The sequence below is a fragment of the Mytilus californianus genome, unplaced genomic scaffold, assembly GCF_021869535.1.
Source record: "Mytilus californianus isolate M0D057914Y unplaced genomic scaffold, xbMytCali1.0.p SCAF_4, whole genome shotgun sequence".
Taxonomy (NCBI): Eukaryota; Metazoa; Mollusca; class Bivalvia; order Mytilida; family Mytilidae; genus Mytilus; species Mytilus californianus.
The window spans coordinates 99,938,307-99,960,353 of record NW_026262690.1 but is presented as its reverse complement, the minus strand read 5'-3'; the positions used below and the strand labels follow the sequence as shown (position 1 = coordinate 99,960,353).

Below are 22,047 nucleotides of genomic sequence, written 5' to 3'. Positions count from 1 at the left end.
TGATATCTGTTCCAGATTTGCAAATTCATTAGATAATAATCTTTTTGTATTAAAGGATATATTTCATTGCATTGTGTAGAAAAAGTTGTAGAATTTCATAGATAAGTTGCAGATCTTTATTAGTTTGTTACAAATGAAAGAAAAAATATTGGGAACTATTAACTATATATATAAAATTTGATTACACTAAGTGTTTTTAAATGATTTTCACCTTTTATCAAGATAACACAACATCTGGTAATTGTCAATCACCCAATTATAATTGTAGTGACAGATTTATTTGAAAACTATTAATTATATTAGATTATAATTTGAAAATGATTATAACATCATGTCTAATTACATCATATCTAATTTTTGAGAACTATAGTTAAATCATATCTAATTTTAGATTTACATTATTGGTTCATGGAAATAAAGTTATTTCCCTTTGAATAGAAATGGTTTAACTAAGAAGTATTTCATCAAAAAATGAATTCTTGGGGTTCCCTTGATATGCTGATTCTAGCAATGTACATAGATTTTGGATATTGGACCATAATAGGTAAATGTCCAATTTTAAATTTTTCAGTTCTGTGACCACATTTATTTTGTGTCACAAACCTATGCTGTATCAAATATTTAATCACAATCCAAATTCAGAGCTGTTTTAAGTTTAAATGTTGTGTCCATACTTGCTCAACTGTTCAGGGTTCAACCTCTGCAGGAAAATCCGGTTTACTGTCTCTCTGACAGCCTCTTGTTGATTTTTGGGCCCAGTTTTCAAGTGGTCCAAATTGGGGTCCAAAATAAAACTTTGTTTGATTTCAACAAAAATTTAATACATGGAGTTCTTTGATATGCTGAATCTAACCATGTATTCAGATTTTGGATTTGGGCCCCATTATCAAATTGGTTCATATTGAGGTCCAAAATTAAACTAATTTGATTTCATAAAAAAATTAAATAATTGGGGTTCTTTGATATGCTGAATCTAATCATGTATTTAGATTTTGGATATTGGACCATAAAAGGTATATGCTCAATTTCAAATTTGTATGTATCTAATTACCGTGTCTTTAAAGGAGCATTAGCTGTCAAATTCATGTTCACCGATATATTCTCATATTTGATTTATAACATACTAAAACATATATCCGAATAATAAAAAGTCTAAAATAAACAATTTACGATGCATGGACTCGATAATATGTAACAGAATATAAATAGATGTCAAACACTTGCAATTGGATTTTTCTAGGTCTGACTGATTTCATATTATAGGTTAAAAAATATGTTAATCATAGTTTTCACCTGTATAAAAATGAGTTTTTGTGGATCGAATCAGTTAACCAAATGGTTTACCCTTGTTTCACTTTCAATGTTGACATTCTTTTCCTTTTAATAGCTAGACACACCTAGTTCATGCGTAACCCATCTTAAGCATCACATGAATACGGATTCAATGAGGTTGAAATTATTAACTTGCAAGTGAATAATTAATTAGCAGTGTTTCTTAGCTTATTTTGACAAAATTGAACCAAACTGGCTTCTAAAAGCGAATTATTAGGGCCCTGCCTAATGGCGGGTGGCCCTTTATTGATTAGTCTGTTCGTCCGTCCGTCTGTCCGTCCGTCCGTCTGTCCCTCTGTAACAAATTGTGTCCACTCTGTATCTAGAGAACCGTTATGATTTCATACTTTATACTTGACATGTATACTGACCAACACCAGAGGGTGTGTCATAATGTTTGTACAAACTCCTAGGTGAAAGGTGAAGGTCAAAAACTTTGGTTTCAGTTGACAACCCCATGTCCTATGGTAAAGATCGTGTCAGCTCTATATCTTTAGAACCGTTATGATTTCAAAGTTTATATTTGACATGTATATTAACCAACACCAGAGGGTGTGTCATAATGTATGTACAACTTACTAGGTCAAAGGTCAATGTCAAAAACTTTGGTTTCAGTTGACAACCCCATGTCTTATGGTAAAGATCGTGTCCACTCTATATCTTGAGAATGGTTATGATTTCAAAGTTTATACTTGACATGTATATTAACCAACACCAAGGGTGTGTCATAATGTATGTACAACTTCCTAGGTCAAAGGTCAAGGTCAAAAACTTTGGTTATAGGTGACAACCCCATGTCCTATGGTAAAGATGGTGTCCGCTCTATATCTAGAGAACCTTTATGATTTCAAAGTTTATACTTAACATGTATATTAACCAACACCAGAGGGTGTGTCGAAATGTATGTACAACTTCCTAGGCCAAAGGTCAATGTCAAAAACTTTGGTTATAGGTGACAACCCCATGTCCTATGGTAAAGATCGTGTCCGCTCTATATCTTGAGAACCGTTATGACTTTAAAGTTTATACTTGACATGTATATTAACCAACACCAGAGGGTGTGTCATAATGTATGTACAACTTCCTAGGTCAAAGGTCAAGGTCAAAAACTTTGGTTTCAGATGACAACCCCATGTCCTATGGTAAAGATCATGTCCGCTCTATATCTAGAGAACCGTTATGATAAAAAGTTTATACTTAACATGTATATTAACCAACACCAGAGGGTGTGTCATAATGTATGTACAACTTCCTAGGTCAAAGGTCAATGTCAAAAACTTTGGTTTCAAATGACAACCCCATGTCCTATGGTAAAGATCTTGTCTGCTCTATATCTAGAGAACCTTTATGATTTCAAAGTTTATACTTAACATGTATATTAACCAACACCAGAGGGTGCGTCATAATGTATGTACAACTTCCTAGGTCAAAGGTCAATGTCAAAAACATTGGTTTCAGTTGACAACCCCATGTCTTATGGTAAAAATCGTGTCTGCTCTATATCTTGAGAACCGTTATGATTTCAAAGTTTATACTTGACATGTATATTAACCAACACCAGAGGGTGTGTCATAATGTATGTACAACTTCCTAGGTCAAAGGTCAAGGTCAAAAACTTTGGTTTCAGATGACAACCCCATGTCCTATGGTAAAGATCGTGTCTGCTCTATATCTAGAGAACCGTTATGATTTCAAAGTTTATACTTAACATGTATATTAACCAAAACCAAAGGGTGTGTCATAATGTATGTACAACTTCCTAGGTCAAAGGTCAAGGTCAAAAACTTTGGTTTCAGATGACAACCCCATGTCCAATGGTAAAGATACAAATTTTGTAACACACGTTATTCACAGCGGGGCCCACATAGATGGCTCCCATCTCAATGATGTCTAGTTATTTCACTTTTTCACTTTCATTAATGATTGAACAAAAAAAAATCATATTTAATTTTTTTTTATATCTCGTAGCTAATGCCCCTTTAAAGACCACATTCATTCTGTGTCAGAAACTTATGCTATATCAAATATTTAATAACAATCCAAATTAATAGAAATTTAAAGTAGAATCATAGTTAAGAATAGATCAGCAACATATTCCAATTTTAGAAATTGTGTATAAATATTATAATTTGAAATTTACTGTTCATTATTAGATATTTTTAAAAAGTATAGATTTTTCAAAGTTATTGTATTAATGATGAATGATATTTTGGAAATTTAAAAAAAAAAAAATTGTAAATTTTTTGAAGAACTTTGTGGTAGGTTTGTGTGTTATTCTGTATAAATTAATTTGCAGAATGCTATATATAAAATAATTTTTTTTTATGAAGTTTACCCCTTTAAAAACTTTTGTCCATCAATAAATAAATAAATTAAATTCTTGATGTACTTGGATATGCTATATCTTACCGTGTATTTAGATTTTGGATATTGGACCATAAAAGGTGAAAGTCCAATTTCAAATTTTTCAGTTCCTTCACCACATTCATTCTGTGTCATTCATTCTGTGTCAGAAACCTATGGTAGCAATACACAGTTAGAAGTTTAGTTTCACATTTTGGCCATGGTGAATTTTTTAAATATAAAAGTTTTTGTACAATAAAATTGATTTTTAGATAGTTGAAGAATAATATAACCTTCCAAGTGGGTTTGTATGAACCTCTAGATTGTTTTTAGCATGTTTTATAGGCAACTTTTCTGTTTGACAGTCCGTATTTTCACATCCGTACCACCCATAGGTCCAGAAATTATTGTAATGTTTATCAACAAAGATTTTACCCTCGATCTTTTCAATTCAATTTGATGGAAAAACGAGCAGAAATGCATATGATTTTTTTTTGACCTCTTGATAGATAAATGTCTATGGTTTCAGGAAAGGTATCACTCTAATGGATTGAAATTCTCCTTTAGACCAATTTTGGAGACTTTGTGAAATTTTCACCCCCCTTTTTGCAATATTTTGTATCAAATAAATGCAGATTGTTGCCATGGTTACACCAAAATGAGATTATATTTCAAAATTATAACTATTGGAAATCAAATCTATGGAAGATGCTCTTTCCATAAATATACACATGCATAACATAAATATAAACCCTTATTTGTTAGAAGGGAAGGAAAAGAGGGTGGTGAAAAATTATGAGTGTCAATTTTAAGTTTTTTTCCTAACTGTGTATTGCTACCTATGCTGTGTCAAATATTTAATCACAATCCCAATTCACAGCTGTAACAAGCTTAAATGTAGTGTCCATACTTGCCCCAACTGTTCAGGGTTCAACCTCTGCGGTCGTATCTAGCTGCTCCCAGCAGAGCATTTTATTACACTTAAGTTGACATTTCTATTTGTATAATATTTCTTGTAAAATTGTATAATAAAACCTGTTAAATTATTATTGAATTTCGTCTTTTGTTGGCTACAATTTAAAGGTGATTTCTGGCCGTAACAGTACAACTAGTGAATTATTAAGTCTGGGATTTTGTTACCACAAATCAATTAAAACCTTTACCAAATTCTTTCATAAATACAAAGATTTGTTAGGAAGTTTGACTGTACCTGTAGAGTAGATGGTAATGTTGTCAATAGAGCCCATAAATTTAGATGCAATCCATGTTAACTCATTGATTCTTTGAATAAACCTATTCTTTAATAAAGACAGTAGTAAAATTTTTACATATATTGTTTTTATCAGTACGAACATTGATTTTTATATGACCACAAAAAATTTTGCAGTCGTATATTGGTATGACATTGGCGTCTTCGTCGTCGTTGTTGTCGTCGTCATCCTCGTCCGGCGTCGTCGTCGTCGTCCGAAGACACATTGGTTTTCGCACTCTAACTTTAGTTTAAGTGAATGGATCTCTCTGAAATTTTACCATAAGGTTCAATACCACAAAAGGAAGGTTGGACTTGATTTTGGGGGTTATGGTACCAACAGGTAAGGAATTAGGGGTCAAAAAGGGGCCAAAAATAAGCATTTTCTAGTTTCCAGACAATAACTGTGGAACGGTGTATGGATCTCTCTGAAATTATACCACAAGTTTCCATACCACAAAGGGGTGGTTAGGATTTGCTTTGGGGGGGTTATGGCTCAAACTGTTTAGGAATTAGGGGCAAAAAAGGGGGAAAAACAAGGTTGTCCTGGTTAATGGACAAATACTTTAGTACAAAACATAAATTAAAGCAGTGTAAGGGAGATAAATCAAATACATCATTTGAATTACCTCCCTTACACTGCTTTTAAATTATGTATAAAGTAATGGTTAATGAACAATTAAGATAATTTATAACAGTGTAAGGGAGGCAATCCAAATACAACGTTTTGGTTACTTCCCTTACACTGCTTTTAAATTATGTTTAAAGAAATGCATATTTATAAAGGAAGACCAGTAAAATGATCTGCAAATGTTGCATCTTTTTTTTTTACAAAAAAATCCATATGAAAGATTTGACACCATATTTTGAATTCTATTATAAAATAAATTAAGTTAGCACTATGGTAAATTTAAATGGGTAATTATGGTTGCAAACTCCATTGGAAATTTGAATTGAGATTATGACCATATCTTGAGGGAAAGAAATTTTTGGGGGAAAAAGGGGGGGGGGGGGGGGGGGTCCAAAATTAAACTTTGTTTGATTTCATCAAAAATTGAATTATTGGGGTTCTTTGATATGCCAAATCTAACCGTGTATTTATATTTTTAATTTTGGGTCCCGTTTTTCAAATTGGTCTACATTAAGGTCCAAAGGGTCCAAAATTAAACTTAGTTTGATTTTAACAAAAATTGAATTCTTGGGGTTCTTTGATATGCTGAATCTAAACATGTGTTTAGATTTTTGATTTTGGGCCGAGTTTTCAAGTTGGTCCAAGTTGGGGTCCAAAATTAAACTTTGTTTGATTTCTACAAAAATTGAATATATGGGGTTCTTTGATATGCTGAATCTAAACATGTATTTAGATTTTTGATTTTGGGCCCAGTTTTCAAGTTGGTCCAAATTGGGGTCCAAAATTAAACTTAGTTTGATTTTAACAAAAATTGAATTCTTGGGGTTCTTTGATATGCTGAATCTAAACATGTATTTAGATTTTTGATTTTGGGCCCAGTTTTCAAGTTGGTCCAAATTGGGGTCCAAAATTAACCTTAGTTTGATTTTAACAAAAATTGAATTCTTGGGGTTCTTTGATATGCTGAATCTAAACATGTGTTTAGATTTTTGATTATGGGCCCAGTTTTCAAGTTGGTCCAAGTTGGGGTCCAAAATTAAACTTTGTTTGATTTCAACAAAAATTGAATATATGGGGTTCTTTGATATGCTGAATCTAACCATGTATTTTGATTTTGGATATTGGACCATAATAGGTAAATTAAAAATTTTTAAGTTCTTAGACCACATTCTTTCTGTGTCAGAAACCTATGCTGTGTCAAATATTTAATCACAATCCAAATTCAGAGCTGTATCAAGCTTGAATGTTGTGTCCATACTTGCCCCAACTGTTCAGGGTTCGACCTCTGCGGTCCTATCAAGCTGCGCCCAGCGGATCATTTTATTTTATTTAAAAAAAATTAAAACATAACTAAATATACAGTTAACTCTTGTTGTCTCGAATTCGGTTGACTCAAAATTTCGGATGAGTCAAAATTTTCTCATGGTCCTGAACTTTTTTCCATATAAATATATGCATTTTGACTCCTGATGTCACGTGATGAAATTGGATGAGTATAAATTTCTGTTGACTCGAACCAAAATTACAGTACCAAGGTTAACAAAAGCATTTAAATTATGTTAATTATCTCGAACCAATACATATGTCAAAACTTGACCTTGGGGATTTAAATGGATTAAAGATTTAATCTGACAATACACCTGTAATTAAATTTCCAGTCATCAACCACTGTATTGATTTATGACTGTGTTTACCTAAGATTATCTTTGATCAACATAATAGATAATTAGCGATACATTGTTATAGATTATGAAAAATTATTTTAAATGTTTTATAATCAATTAACCGTAATTACACATTAATGAGCTTGGTTGTGGGTAAAGTGAGTATTAAGTGAGCAACTCAAAATTACTCAATGGGCTGCTTTAATCTTTTGTATATTTTCTTGCGGATTAAAATAGAGATAAAAGTAAATGAAAAAAAAAATAATCTGAATTTTCTCAATTCTCTTGTATACAAGAATAAAAAACTTTGTCAACTTGAAATCACGTTAAGATAGATTAAAAAATATTCTCTCTGCTAAAAACCCAGGCTAAAAAAATGTTTCTGTAAATAAAATTACTTAAAATGTATAATTTTATTAGAACAATAAAATACCATTACAAACAGATACATCGATCTCAGACCAGAATATCGATCCCCATTCATAGTTATGGATTTATTTAAGCCTTACCAAGCTTAGCAAGAGTTGTGTTCCTTGGTCTGTCAAACTTATGGTATTTGTTTGAGTCGAACTATGGTTATCTCGAAATATTTCTGTGGTCTGGCTGATTTCAAGAATGAGAGTCGACTGTATACAGTTTTGAAAACTCATAATCCTACATCCTGTCGATACTGTTTACTTATTTTTTGGCATTGCACAAGGTTGTGCATTTTTCAGACTGTTTATGAAGTCTTTGCAATAAATGCATTGGATGTTAACTGATTAATACTTTATTCTGGGAGAATATGATTTATTTATTAGTAATAATTGGCTTTGAACTAGCTTTCAACCCTATATCAACAGAACATGGGAATCTAAGTGGCTATTGTTTGAAGCAGTCATTAGAACTTAGGAAAGAAGCAGCTTCTTTTTCATGTTTTTTTATAAGACCGCAAAATATGACATTGTTGTTGTCGTCTTTTGAAGTCATTTGGTTTCCAGACAATAACTTGAGTATAAGTGTATGGATCTCTATGTAATTGTACCAAAAGGTTCCACACCACAAAAGGAAGGTTAGATTTGATTTTGGGGGTTATTGTCGTAACAGTTGAGGAATTAGGAGCCAAAAACAAGCATTTTTCTTGTTTCAGGACAATTACGTATGTATAAGTGTATGGATCTCTATAAAATTGTACCACAAGGTTCCATTCCGCAAAAGGGAGGTTTGGATTGATTTGAGGGTTATGGCCCAAACAATTAAGGAATTAGGAGCCAAAAAAAAGGCAGAAAATCAAAGAATTTTCTGGATTCTGGACAATAACCTGAGTATAGGTCCATGGATCTCTATGAAATTGTACCACAAGGTTCCATACCAAAAAAGGAAGGTTGGGAATGATTTTGAGGGTTATGGCCCTAACCGTTTAGGAAAAAGGGCCCCAAAACATTACTTTTCTAATATTTTGTATAAATTGCTTATTTCTTGACCAATTTCAATGGGATTTGATTCAAAGTCTTGAGTTCTTAGGGTCTTTAGTATGCTGAATCTAACTATGTATATAGATTTTGATTTTGGGCCCTGTTTTTATATTGGTCTACATTGAGGTCCAAAGGGTCCAAAATAAAACTTTTGTTTTATTTCTTCAAAAATTGAATTATTGGGGTTCTTTAATATACCGAATCTAAAAGAGGTGAAAGATACCAAAGGGACATTCAAACTCATAAGTCGGAGATAAACTGACAATCCCATGGCTAAAAAAGAAAAAGACCAACAGACAAACAACAGTACACAAAACACAACATAGAAGACTAAAGACTGAGAAACACGAACCCCACCAAAAACAGGGGTGATCTCAGGTGCTCCGGAAGGGTAAACAGATCCTGCTCCACATGTGGCAACCGTTGTGTTGCAGGGTAGTACAAACCCGGTGATAAGTCTGATTCGGTAGGTCACATTCGATGAAAAGGGGAACGGGAATGTAGTAAGACAATTGGAACATATCTGTTGTCATCTGTTAAACAGATATTCCATAATGGTCAATCTACTTGTGAGGGCGTATTGTAACTGTGTATTTAGATTTTTAATTTTGGGCCCCGTTTTCAAATTGGATCATGTTAAGGTCCAAAGGGTTCAAAATTAAACTTTGTTTGATTTCAACAAAAATTTAATTCTTGGGGATCTTTGATACGCTGAATCTAACCGTGTATTTTAGACTTTTGATTTTTTGCCCAGTTTTCAAATTGGTCCAAAATTAAACTTTGTTCTTTGTTTGATTTCAACAAAAATTGTTGTGTCCATACTTGCCCCAACTGTTCAGGGTTTGACCTCTGCGGTCGTATCAAGCTGCGGCCAGGGGAGCATTTTATTATATATATACTGTTTAGTATTAAATTTATAATTAAGATCCATTTATTACATCGGTGATCCGTTTATTTGGCAATCGCCAATGGCAGTCAGCAGGGTTTAAGAACATTTGTTGTTCGACCTGTTAGTCAAATGCATTTTGTTAAAATATACCATTTCACTTTTTTGGTCTTTTGGAAAATGTTGTTTGTGCTGTATTTAGACCCCTCTAACAAGAAATTTGTTTTGCATGCACACGTATAAAAATTGCGGTTTTTATACGACCGCAAAAATTAAAAATTTTTTGGTCGTATATTGGTATGACGTCGTAGTTGTCGTCGTCGTCGTGGTCATCTTCAGGCGTCGTCCGGCGTCATCCGAAGACACATTGGTTTTCGCACTCTAACTTTAGTTTAAGTGAATGGATCTCCATGAAATTTTACCATAAGGTTCAATACCACGAAAGGAAGGTTGGGATTGATTTTGGGGGTTATGGTACCAACAGTTAAGGAATTAGGGGCCAAAAATAAGCATTTTTGTAACTTTCAGACAATAACTTGTGTGTAAGTGTATGGATCTCTCTGACATTGTACCACAAGGTTCCATATCACAAAGGGAAGGCTGTAATTGATTTTGGGGGTAATTGCCTCAAAATTTTAGGAATTAGGGGCCAAAAAAGGGGCAAAAAACAAGCATTTTTCTAGTTTCATGACAATAACTTGTGTGTAAGTGTTTGGATATTTCTGAAATTGTACTACAAGGTTTCATATCACAAAGGGAAAGCTGGAATTGAGTTCGGGGGTAATTGCCTGAAACGTTTAGGAATTGGGGGCCAAAAATAAGCATTGACAATAACTTGTGTTCAAGTGTATGGATCTCTCTGAAATTGTACTGCAAGGTACCATACCACAAAGGGAAGGCTGGGATCGAGTTTGGGGGTGGTGAATCATAAGGGGGTTCAAAAAATTTGGGGGGGGATTTTTTTTTTTTTCCTTTTTTTTTTCTTTTAAAATTTTCCATTTTAAGTTGATTATTTCTGATTTATATTTAAAAGCAAATAATAATGATATGGTAGGAGATACACACCAAACAGGATGTGTAAATTTTTATATAATAAGTATTGTGCAATAGCAAGAAATTTTCAATTGCACAGTATTGCACAATAGCAAGAAATCTTCAATTGCACAGTATTGCGCAATAGCAAGAAATCTTCAATTGCACAGTATTGCGCAATAGCAAGATATATCCAATAGCACAATATTGCGCAATAGCAAGAAATTGTCAATTGTACAGTATTGCGCAATAGCAAGAAATATTCAATTGCACAGTATTGTGCAAAAGAAGATACTTCTTATAAATTGCTTATTTCTTGATCAATTTCAATGGGGTTTTATTCTTGAATTCTTGGGGTTCTTTAATATGCTGAATATAACCGTGTATTAAGTTTTTGGATTTTGGGCCCCGTTTTTAAATTGGTCCACATTGAGGTCCAAAGGGTCCAAAATTAAACTTTGTTTGATTTCTTCAAAAATTGAATTATTGGGGTTCTTTGATATGCCGAATCTAACCGTGTATTTAGATTCTTAATTTTTGGTTCTGTTTTCAAATTGGTCTACATTAAGGTCCAAAGGGTCCAAAATTAAACTTAGTTTGATTTTAACAAAAATTGAATTTTTAGTGTTCTTTGATATGCTGAATCTAAACATGTATTTAGATTTTTGATTATGGGCCCAGTTTTCAAGTTGGTCCAAATCGGGGGTCCAAAATTAAACTTTGTTTGATTTCAACAAAAATTGAATATATGGGGTTCTTTGATATGCTGAATCTAACCATGTATTAAGATTTTTGGGCCCCGTTATCAACTTTGTCCACATTGAGGTCAAAAGGGTCCAAAATTAAACTTTGTTTGATTTCATGAAAAATTGAATTCTTGGGGTTCTTTGATATGCTGAATCTAACCATGTATTTAGATTTTGGATATTGAACCATAATAGGTGAATGTCCAATTTAAAATTTTTAAGTTCTTAGACCACATTCATTCTGTGTCAGAAACCTATGCTGTGTCAAATATTTAATCACAATCCAAATTCAGAGCTGTATCAAGCTTGAATGTTGTGTCCATACTTGCCCCAACTGTTCAGGGTTCGACCTCTGCGGTCGTATCAAGCTGCGCCCTGCGGAGCATTTTATTATCCAACGCAATCATAGGTTTGAACGTTGTTTTCAATTTAGACTTGTATATATATATATATATATATATTACATCTTCATGCCTTATATATCATGTACTGTGTTACAACGTTAGATTACAACTGAAGAGGAAAGGTAACACCCGGCCACCGAAAGCTTTATATTTTGTAGAGCCTAGGTGGTTGAGTGGTCTAGCATGTTGGGCACAGTGTAAGGCGATTTGGTGCCACGATATCTCAGTAGCATGAGTTCAAATCCCGGTGTGATATGGTATTTTGAATCCCCTGAAAAGTGAAACCGGGGTCAAAATACCATACGGAAAATTAACCCTGGGGTCATTATATTGCATGGTATTTTGACCCCGGGGTCATTTTTCCCATATGGTATTTTGAACCCCACCATGGAAAATTGAACACCCTGTTTTAGATAAATATCTAACATTGTTGGGCTGTTATTTAGACGAATTATATATATATATAGGTTTGAACGTTGTTTTCAAATTAGACTTGTTTATATTTTTTCGTTTGGGCTTGTATTATATTTGCCTTCATATTTATATGATCCGTTCATCCTATTTTGACTCTTCAAGTCTATCCTAAATTGAGGAAAATTGTATGGCCTTCCAAATACCGTTTCGATTCCTAACATCACTGAAGAGACATAAATTGTCGAAATCCGGATATGGTGTACTAATTTTTGCACCTTGTATTTGCGGTATACCATCTTTTCTGCAAGTTTATTATTTTCTGTTTGGTATTAAATTAATAGTTAAGATCCATTTTGTTACATCTGGTGATCCATTTATTTGGCAATCGCCAATAGCAAACAGCAGGGTTTAATAACATCCGCTGTTCAACCTGTTAGTCAAATGCGTTTTGTTAAAATATACTTTTTCACTTTTATGGTCTTTTTGAAAATGTTGTTTGTGCTGTATTTAGACCCCTCTACCAAGAAATTTGTTTTGCATGCACACGTATAAAAATTGCGGTTTTTATCCAACGCAATCATAGGTTTGAACGTTGTTTTCAATTTAGACTTGTTTATAGACTTGTTTATATATATATATATATATATACAAGTATATATATTACTTTGGATAAAAACCGCAATTTTTATACGTGTGCATGCAAAACAAATTTCTGAGTAGAGGGGTCTAAATACAGCACAAACAACATTTTCCAAAAGTCCAAAAAGTGAAAAAGTATATTTAAACAAGTCTATAAACAAGTCTATATATGTATATTTCTTGATTTCATTTATATGATTCATGTTTGCTTTATATTGTATTGATATATATATATATATATATAAAACGTCTGAATAATAGTCAACGATTTTTCCCATGAGGGCGCTGGATCGTTACGAGTAACGATGCATGTACACAATAAATAAATTATATAAACGCCTAAAAAGTGTACACAACAACACCAATAACAAATTAAAAACCAATTGTTCATAGAACAATTGAAGGTCTTTCCACAAAAAAAACCATGTATTTTAATATGAAAATAGTAAAATTTGGTTGAAAATGTCATTTCCAGCGTCAAATGATAGCTTATTGTACGCTGATTCCAAAAATATATGGTTTCTTTACAATATTTTTTTAGATAAAGGAGATAATTTGTTACTTCCGGTTTGAAAAATGTTACTTCCGGTATTATTCAAACGTTAAATTGACACTGAAACCAAAAATATCTGGTTCTATACACTTTTATATTAATTAAGTACAAAAAAAGGCTACTTCTGGTTTACACAAGGTCACTTCTGGTTGGCTTTTCTAAGGTTAAATGGCATGAAACCTAATTCAAAAAGTCTCATGGCTTTATCATGTATACATATGAGGTAAAAGCAAAGGTCAAAATCTAGAACGTCAATTTAACCAATGACCTTGAGCTCAATTTCAAGGTCATCAACCAAGGACCTCAAATCAAAAGACCCTAGATCTTAATTATATTTGGTTCATGAGTTATATAACCATATGCATATTTTTAAATGAAAGAGGGGAGAAAACTCTAATTTGATGTAAGCGTACCCTTTAAACCAAAATGTATGTGTTATGACATGTCGCAACTAACAATTAAGTAAAAATATGTTGTCGATATCTTATATTGTGTTTGAAAAGAGGTGAAAATAAACCAAAATCCAAATTTAGAAATGACCTTGACCTTTGACCTTGACCCCATTTTCTTTTTTTTGGACCAAGGACCTCAAATCAAAAGACCCTAGGTCCCTATCACTTATGGTTTACCAATTACAATTACATTTTACTTATTCTAAATACAGAAGGGGAAATAACTCTCATATGGAGTTTCCGGACCGCTTCGGTCAAAATTATTCTTAAGATCCTGAGGATATAACGAGCAAATTGGTGAAATAATTTTGTCGTTATCTTTAACTGTTAAGAAGGAGATGCGTACACAAGAAAAACAGTGTTTGGGGAGATAACTCTTACAATAAAAAGTGTTCGGCTTAACAGGGTCAGTTTCAAAATCGTAAAAAACTGTTCGATATCATATGCAAAAAATCTAAGCGACATCTTGCGAAACAAAAAAGCACCGTCAGAAAAAAGTGGTGGAAGGAGAAAAAATTAATAATAATAAATATAAATCAATTGCTTTAAAAAAGCAATAGAATACGGTCTTTCCCCTCTGAAAACATGATTGGTTGGTTGGTTGGTTGGATGGTTGGTTGGTTTGATTTGTTTGTTTGTTTGTTCAATGCATGTTTTAACGTCAACCAGTCAATTGTTCACATTACAAGGAGAGAGAAAGAAAAAAAACCCACAAGTAATAGAAAGAAACCGGTTTAACAGCCCCCCCCTTCCCTAAATAAAAAGAGGGGAGGGACCCAAGTCCTCATTTTCAGACAAGAGTCCATATTATTGTGTTGGTTAAGTTTCTATATTTAGTTTGGAAAGTTTTTATTCTATTTTAGGTCCCGCGCACGTCTTTGTCTCCCGCCAGATTGTGGCGTCACGTGACGACGCTTTATAATAGCGAAAACTTAGCATTTTTATTTCTTTTTAGGTGGAGACGTTGGACAGACGACATGTATAGCAACGGAATACACACAATGTATTTCTTTTGTCATTGTAGGTAATTGACGTTTCGATCACAGTTCACGAGCAGTGCATGCTTTGGATTTAATTGATCCTGTGTAACTTTAAAACACGTTTATCGATTATTTTCATACAATGTACATTTTTCAGCAGCAGTTTGTAACACAGATTTGTATTTCAATCTAGGAGCGGACATTTTATTGTAGGATTTTACTGAGATTTACGGCGATTTTTACGGCATTGCAATTTCTTTTCTCTAGCAAAATTCTTGAGAGATATCTGCACCTCGTTGTTTTATGAAGATTTAATACATGTATACCCTGCTGACTGCAAAATTTGGGGTCAATTGGACATGTAGTTTCTGAGAACATCTGATAACAAGCATGTGGATTTTTTTTTTTCAGAAGAGATGTAAATACAATATTAAAAACCAATTGTTCAGAGAACAATTGAAGGTCTTTCCACCCATAAAGATCTATTTTTATATGAAAATATTAAAATTTGGTTTAAAATGTCATTTCCATCGTCAAATGATAGCATATTGTACACTGATTCCAAAAATATATGGTTTCTATACATTTTTTTTTAAATAAGGGAGATAATTTGTCACTTCCGGTTTGAAAAATGTTACTTCCGGTATAATTTGAATGTTTACTTGACACTGATTCCAAAAATATATGGTTCTATATACTTTTATATTAAATAAGTATAAAAAATAGCTACTTCTGGTTTACACAAGGTCACTCCCGGTTGGATTTTTTAAGGTCAAATGGCTTGCAACCTAATGCAAAAAGTCCCATGTCTTTATCATGTATACATATGAGGAAAAAGCAAAGGTCAAAATCTAGAACGTCAAATTTACCTATGACCTTGAGATCAATTTCAAGGTCATTAACCAAGGACCTCAAATCAAAAGACCCTAGGTCTTAATTATATATAGTTAATGAGTTATATCACCATACGCGTATTTTTAAATACAAGAGGGGAGAAAACTCTTATTTAATGTTAGCGCACCCTTTAAACCAAAATGTATGTGTTTCGACATGTCGCAACTAACAATTTAGTAATAATATGTTGTCGATATCTTATACGGTTTTTGAAAAGAAGTGAGAATAAGCCAAAATTAAAATTTAGAATATGACCTTGACCTTTGACCTTGACCTAATTTTCTTTTTTTTTGGACCAAGGACCTCAAATCCAAAGACCCTAGGCCAATATCACTTATGGTTTACCAGTTAGAAACGCATATCACTTATATCAAATACATAAGGGGGAATAACTCTCATATGGAGTCTCCAGAACGCTTTGCAATTGGTGAAAACCAAACTCAACATCCCGAAGATATAGCGAGCAATTTGGTAAAATAAATTTGTCATAATCTTTTACCGTTGCAAAGGAGTAGTGGCCACAAGAAAAACAGTATTCCATTAAGCGGTTGTCAGTTTCAAAAGCGTATATACTGTTCGATATCATATACCAAATATCTAAGCGACATCTTATGAAACAACAATAGTACGCAAGAAAAAAATTAGGCGGAAGAAAAAAAAAAAATAATAATAATAATTAAAAACCAATTGTTCAGAGAACAATTGAAGGTCTTTCCACCCATGCAGATCAATTTTAAAATAGAACTATGAAAATTCAGTTTGAAATATCATATCCAGCGTCAAATGATAGCTTATTGTAAACTGATTCCAAAAATATATGGTTTCTATACATTTTTCTCTAAATAAAGGAGATAAATTGTTACTTCCGGTTTGAAATATGTCACTTCTCCTTTTATTTGATAGTTTACTTGATACTGATTCCAAAAATATATTGTTCAATACACTTTACATCAAATAAGTACAAAACAAAGCTATTTCCGGTTTACACAAGGTCACTTCCGGTTGGCTTTTCAAGGTCATGTAAATTGCAACCTAATAAAAAAAGTCCCATGGCTTTATCGTGTTTAAATATGAAGTCAAAGCAAAGGTAAAAATCTAGAACATCAAATTTAACTTTGACCTTGAGCTCAATTTCAAGGTCATACACCAAGGACCTTTAATCATATTACCCTAGGTCTTTATTATACTTGGTAAATGAGTTATACCACCATACATGTAATTTTATATATAAAAAGGGAGAAAACTCTCTTTTACGGTCAACTTACCCTTTCAACCAAAATTCATGTGTTATGACATGTCGCAACTTACAATTTAGTAAAAATATTTTGTCGATATCTTGTACGGTTTTTGGAAGTAAGTGAAAATAGGCCAAAATCAAAATTTAGAATGTGACCTTGACCTTTGACCTTGACCTAATTTTCTTATTTTTGGATCAAGAACCTCAAATCAAAAGATCCTAGGTCTCTATCACTAATGGTTTACAAGATAGAAATGCATATCACTTATATCAAATGCATAAGGGGAAATAACTCTCATATGGAATATTCATATCGCTTCGGTCAAAATAGGACAAATCATGCAAAGGATATAACGAGCAATTTTTTAAAATAAATTTGTTGCTTTCTTTTACGGTTACGGAGGAGATGCAGTCACAAGGAAAACAGTGTTCGGGGAGATAACTCCTACAAAGAAAATTGTTCGGCTAAGAATGGGTGAAAATAAAAAGCGCATAAACTGTATGATACTATATAAGAAATATCTAAGCGACATCTTGCAAAACAAAAATTTTACGCGAGAACAAAATTTGGCGGAAGAAAATAATAATAATCAGAACAAATACAATAGGTCTTTCCACAGAAAAGTGGAAAGACCTAATAATCAGAACAAATACAATAGGTCTTTCCACAGAAAAGTGGAAAGACCTAATAATAATCAGAACAAATACAATAGGTCTTTCCACAGAAAAGTGGAAAGACCTAATAAATGAAGAGAAGAGGAAAGAAAAGAGGTGGGTGTGTGCCAGTGAGACATTTTATGTAATATGGTAAATTAGAATGGTTAAAAGAGCACATTTACAATATAAATCAATTGTTTTAAAAACAATTGTTAAACGGTCTTTCCCCGTCCGAAACATGATTAATTGGTTTTTTGGTTGGTTGGTCGGTCGGTCGATTGATTGATTGCATGGCACTTTCTCTGTGCAACGCAGCTAACTTAAATAACGCCTATATTCTAACCGGACGTGACTGCGCACTTAGACATCCCGCACAGCCAAACGGACGCCTGAGATGTCCTCATAAAAATTGATCCTAGCATCATTCGTTTATAAATTTTCTCTAGTTTCTATGTTACCTCGGACTTCCATTTTTCATCTATTTGTTGTGTATGCATTTTGATTGAATTTGTAGGAAAACGGAGTAAATTTTATCTTGGAAGTTTTATTTTCCTTATTTGGATATGCAATGTTTTATTCTAAATTTAGGTCCGCGCGCGAGATGGTGTTGTGAAGTCACGTGACCCTCGAATAATTTCTTTTCAGGGGAGACCGTTGAACAGAGCACATGTGTATTGATCAAAGAAACACGATAACTATTGTTTTTATTTTATACAGGTCATTGATGTCGGATCATGCATACATATTACGTACACATGTTTACGGGAGCACAGATTTGTATTTTAATGCATGTTTAGAAATTTTATTGTAGGATTTCAGTAATACATTGATTTTAATTTCGCAATCAAGCGGACCGCACATGTCTCAGCGATTAATTTCAGAAAATACACGAATTGGAGCAGATTTTTGCAGGGATGGATTTCTATTTCAGAAAGAAATTTGTACATAAAAAGGATTAGCATTTTACAGTATAATGTACGGGACTAAAAGCGATCTTCTTTTCTTTGAAATGGGATAACTTAAAAAAAAAATCAGTTGAAAAAAAAGGGGGGGGGGGGGGGAGTGTAGTGGTAGACTGTGGTTCATTATTGAGATAAGAAACATTTACAACATGATAGCTGCAAAGTTTGAAGTTTTGATAAGTAATTTGTTGATTCGACCATAACAGGGACATTGACCCTGCAATAAAATGACGCGTACCAATTCGACAAAAAATTTCTACTAAACACGTGTCGCGACAAACTTTTGGGTTAAATTGTTTTGTCGATATCTATAACTCTTTCTAGGAAGAAGCGATATGAACTTAATGTAAAAAATCACAACATGACCTTGACCTTTGACCTTGACCTAGTTTTCTATTCTTTAGGACCAAGGACCTCAAATCAACAGACCCTAGGTCTCTATCACTTATGGTTTACCAGTTACAAATGCATATCACTTATTTCAAATGCATTAGGGGAAATAACTCTCATATGGAGTCTTCGTATCGCTTCCGTCAAAATTGGACAAAAAATCCTGAGGATATAGCGAGCCATTTGGTATAATAAATTTGTCGCTTTCTTTTACGGTTACGGAGGAGATGCAGTCACAAGGAAAACAGTGTTCAGGGAGATAACTCCTACAAAGAAAATTGTTCGACTTAGAATGGGTGAAAATAAAAAGCGCATAAACTGTATGATACTATATAAGAAATATCTAAGCGACATCTTGCGAAACAAAAATTTTACGCGAGAAAAAAATTAGGCGGAAGAAAAAAATAATAATAATAATAATCAGAACAAATACAATAGGTCTTTCCACAGAAAAGTGGAAAGACCTAATAATCAGAACAAAAACAATAGGTCTTTCCACAGAAAAGTGGAAAGACCTAATAATCAGAACAAAAGCAATAGGTCTTTCCACGGAAAAGTGGAAAGACCTAATTAAACACATGAGACGGAAACATGCATACAATGAATGATTGATTGGTTGGTTGGTTGGTTTATTGATTGATTGATTGATTGATTAATTGGTTGGTTGATTGATTTGTTGATTGGTTGGTTGGTTGATTAAACACGTGGGATAGGGTCTCTTGAAACGAGCGAAAAAAAGAAACAAAGGAAATCTTGGACCCCGTATTAAACACATGAGATTGAAACATGCATACAATGAATGATTGCTTGGTTGGTTGGTTTATGGATTGGTTGGTTGGTTGGTTGATTAATTTAACATGTGGGATATGGTCTCTTGAAACAAGCGAAAAGGTCTTGGACCCCATATTAAACACATGAGACGGAAACATGCAGGCATGCAATGATTGATTGGTTGGTTGGTTGATTGATTGATTGATTGATTGATTAATTGATTAATTAAACATGTGGGATAGGGTCTCTTGAAACAAGCGAACAAGAAACAAAGGAAATCTTGGACCCCGTATTAAACACATGAGATTGAAACATGCATACAATGAATGATTGCTTGGTTGGTTGGTTTATGGATTGATTGGTTGGTTGGTTGGTTGATTAATTTAACATGTGGGATATGGTCTCTTGAAACAAGCGAAAAGGTCTTGGACCCCATATTAAACACATGAGACGGAAACATGCAGGCATGCAATGATTGATTGGTTGGTTGGTTGATTGATTGATTGATTGATTGATTAATTGATTAATTAAACATGTGGGATAGGGTCTCTTGAAACAAGCGAACAAGAAACAAAGGAGATCTTGGACCCATTATTAAACACATAAGACGGAAACATGTATACAATGAATGATTGATTGGTTAATTGGTTTGTTGGTTTATTGATTGATTGGTTGGTTGGTTGGTTGTTTGGTTAATAAATTTTACATGTGGGATATGGTCTCTTGAAAGAGGCGAAAAAAAACAACAAATGAGATCTTGGACCCCATATTAAACATATGAGACAGAAACATGCATGCATGAAATGATTGATTGGTTGGTTGATTGATTGATTAGTTGTTTGGTTGGTTAGTTAGTTGGTTTATTAATTAATTGATTGATTGATCAATCAATTAATTAATTAATTAATTAAACACGTGGGATATGGTCCCTTGAAACAAGAGAAATAGAAACAAATGAGATCTTGGACCCCATATTAAACACATGAGACAGAAACATGCATGCAATGATTGACTGATTGATTGGTTGATTGGTTGATTGATTGATTGATTGATTGATTGATTGATTGGTTGGTTGGTTGGTTGGTTAGTTGATTAACACAGAGAACGGAACCACTTGGATCCTGCAAAAAAGGAATTGAAAGCCTAGATACTATATCTAAACACATGGGATTTATCTTTTGAGAGATCACTTAACAAGTAGTAAGGTTAAAGGTCAATGTCAACCTACAAAAGCATTAAAACACAATCAAACTCTTTAAATAGTGCCAAAAACACATAATTTGCCTCTTTGTACATGACCTTGACCTTTGACCTTGACCCCAATTTCAAGATCATGAAACAAGGGCCTCAAATCAAAACACTCTAGGTCTCTACTATATATTGTTAATGAGTTATATTACCATACAGCTAATATTAGATATAAAAGGGGCGAAAACTCCCATTAAATGTCTACGTACCCTTTCAACTAAAATTTACGTGTTACGACATGTCGCAACTAACAATTCTGTAAAAATATGTTGTCGATATCTTATATCTTGTTTGAAAAGTGGTGAAAATGAGCCAAAATCCAAATTTACAAATGACCTTGACCTTTGACCTTGACCCTATTTTCTTTTTTTTGGACCAAGGACCTCAAATCAAAAGACCCTAGGTCCCTATCACTTATGGTTTACCAATTACAATTACATTTTACTTATTTTAAATACAGAAGGGGAAATAACTCTCATATGGAGTCATTGGACCGCTTCGGTCAAAATTATTCTTAAGATCCTGAGGATATAACGAGCAAATTGGTGAAATAATTTTGTCATATTCTTTTACGGTTGCGAAGGAGATTTGTACACAAGAAAAACAGTGTTTAGGGAGATAACTCTTACAATAAAAAGTGTTCGGCTTAACAGGGTCAGTTTCAAAATCGTAATAACTGTTCGATATCATATGCAAAAAATCTAAGCGACATCTTGCGAAACAAAAAAGCACCGTCAGAAAAAAGTGGCGGAAGAAGAAAAAAATAATAATCAGAAGAAAACCAATAGGTCTTTCCACAGAAAAGTGGAAAGACCTAAAAAAGGAACTATAAATGTAATTATTTATAAATATTTCGGATAACAGATATCCTTCATCACAATCATATTTACTGATGAAGGATATCTGTTATCCGAAATATTTATAAATAATTACATTTATAGTTCCTTTTTTTGTTATTTGTGTTGTTGTGTACACTTTTTAGGTGTTTATATATATATATTTATATGTTTTTGTCACAAATATTTTAATTTGTTTAAATGACAATATTGAATAAAGAGTATTGTTATTGTAATATTGTAATATCATATGGATAAGAGCAAGAACACATT

General features: G+C 33.1%; 1 protein-coding gene across 2 annotated transcripts in view; it reads left to right on the top strand.

The window, feature by feature from the left end:
- The window catches only part of LOC127698938 (golgin subfamily A member 5-like), a 324,899-nt gene that overhangs the window by 112,118 nt on the left and 190,734 nt on the right, over nt 1-22,047 (top strand). The gene's annotated exons all lie outside the window — the stretch shown is intronic.